Source organism: Etheostoma spectabile, chromosome 6 (assembly GCF_008692095.1).
Source record: "Etheostoma spectabile isolate EspeVRDwgs_2016 chromosome 6, UIUC_Espe_1.0, whole genome shotgun sequence".
Taxonomy (NCBI): domain Eukaryota; kingdom Metazoa; phylum Chordata; class Actinopteri; order Perciformes; family Percidae; genus Etheostoma; species Etheostoma spectabile.
Genome location: NC_045738.1, coordinates 22,329,166 through 22,331,657, shown reverse-complemented (window position 1 = coordinate 22,331,657; position 2,492 = coordinate 22,329,166). Strand labels below are relative to the sequence as shown.

The window sequence follows — 2,492 nt, the reverse complement described above, 5'->3', positions numbered from 1 at the left end:
AGAAGGCAACAACTGTTGGTGCAATTATTTAAAAAATGGAAGAAGTTCAAGATGACGGTCAATCTTTCTCGGTCTGGGGCTCCATGCAAGATCTCACCTCATGGTGCATCAGTGATCATGAGGAAGGTGAGGGATCAGCCCAGAACTACACGGCAAGACCTGGTCAATGACCTGAAGAGAGCTGGGACCACAGTATCGAGGAAGTCCATTAGGAACACGCAACGCCGTCATGGATTAAAATCCTGCAGCACATGCAAGGTCCCCCCTGCTCAAGCTAGCGCCTGTCCAGGCCCGTCTGAAGTTTGCCAGTGACCATCTGGATGATCTAGAGGAGGAATGGGAGAAGGTCATGTGGTCTAATGAGACAGAAATAGATCTTTTAAGTCTAAACTCCCTCGCCGTGTTTGTAGGAAGAAGGAGGATGAGTACAACCCCGAGAACACCATCCCAACCAAGAAGCATGGAGGTGGAAACATCCTTCTTTCTGTTTGCAAACCTGGTCAAGAACCGCAAGAAACGTAGGATCTCTGGAATTGCAAACAAAGGTCACAAAAATATTAAATTCAATTCTGTTTTCTAAGGTAGCAACTACTTATGTCATGCAATAAAATGCAAATTAATTTAAAACATTTTCTGAATTTTTGTTTTATATTCCATCTCATAGTTGAAGTGTACCTATGATAAAAATTACAAACCTACATGCTTTGTAAGTAGAAATATTGGCAAAATCAGCAGTGTATCAAATACTTGTTCTCCCGTGTGTGTGTCAGTTAAACGCATCATTAACGGCGTGAACGCAAACCCATTTTATCGTGAGATTAACGTTCTTTTTGGCATAGCAAACTTTGTAGTTTTGTCGCATGCTGTTGCAACAACTAGTAACGTTAGCTAGACCAGAAACGAAACCGGCACGCCACACACTTGTTTGGGCTTGTGAGACGCCCAAAGAGTAGTAATGTTACGTTTTGAGTGGATGGCAAGCGCGAGACACCGAAATGGATGCCAATTAAATTCTGAATGGAAAATTTACTTTTAAAAGTACCAAATGGTTCTATTGATGAGACCAAAGTGATCTGTTTGTTTTGTTGTTGTGAACTGAGCTATCATCGCAGCACGCCCAGTGTGAAATACCACTTGATGGCCAAGCACACAGCTGATGCCAATGGTTACAAAGGGTATCACAAAATCTATCATGCATAAAAATGGACTTTACAAACATCTCTAAAAAAAACCAAGTGCTATAAATGAGGAAATATACAGTAATTATAGGAATAAACTTAAATAAGGAAAAGTAAAATTAACCACTACACATGCCTCAGACAAGCATCAAAGGGCGACTCCAAGAAGTCTTGGATTGCTGAATTAAGTACTTAAATAGAGCCAAAACAGCACCATGCTCCCAAATACTGTGGGCACACACTCTCATTTCAGTAATAATTTCACAAATGACATTGATCTTGAAAATAGCTTTAATAATTACATTGTTTCCATTACTTGTCAGGCAACTATGTTAATTCTTTCTTTTGGAAGCCAACTGACTGCAATGAAGTCTATAAAATCATCACAAACTTACAAAGTTTGTACACTGCTGGTAAGGATAAAACCTGTAGTAAAATTCTGAAAGCCATTGCACTTGATATCATGGAGCTATTGTATAAATCTTTCACAGCGCCCTGGAATTGTGCTAAAAAGGGAAAAAATTATACCTGTTTTTAAATCTGGGGATAACAATGATATGATATATTGTCCTAAATCAATTTTGCCTACAATCTCTAAGGTCTTAGAGAGAGTTGTGTACAAGAGGTTAAATGGCTAGCTTGATAAGCTAAATATTACTGCTTCATCCCAGTATGGCTTTAGTAAAAGAAATACCACATGTATGGCACATGTATAATGGTCTGATTGAAAAAATCTACAATGTCATTTTATTTGCTGACGACAAAAATTCATTTATGTCACATAAGAGTCCAGTTGGACCACAAGAAATAATAAATAGAGAGTTAAGAAGTATAATAAACTATCTCTTAACAACAGTTGGACAAATTACACGTGTTTCATTCCAAGAAAAATCAATTGGTAAACAAGCACGTTTGTCTTAAAATAAAAGAACAAATTATTGAGAGTAAGCACCACTAAATTCCTCGGAATCTATATTGTTTAAATTTCAAATGCCATATTGATCATCTAACCAAAAATCTAAATATGTTGGACTGTTTTTTTTTTTTTAAAGTAAGACATTTACTTCCACACTAAGCACTTCTCACCTTCTATAAAACTTTGTTTGAACCCCATTTAAACTATTGTAATGTTATATGATGTAACACTTTTCCTAGCCCCTTGAGAAACTACAGATTTTACAAGAAAAAAAACATTGAGGCTTATGTTATCATGCCTGCATGATATTCCAGGTTAATCATAGGTTAATGATTGTGTGAGCTTGCTCCAATCAGTCATTCCCTGCACATGTATCACACAAGGGAAAAACACATCAT

At 37.2% G+C, this 2,492-nt stretch overlaps 1 protein-coding gene across 4 annotated transcripts in view; it reads left to right on the top strand.

Moving 5' to 3' along the window:
• Positions 1 to 2,492, top strand: part of LOC116690929 (antizyme inhibitor 1) — a 45,282-nt gene that overhangs the window by 16,755 nt on the left and 26,035 nt on the right. The window lies entirely within an intron of this gene.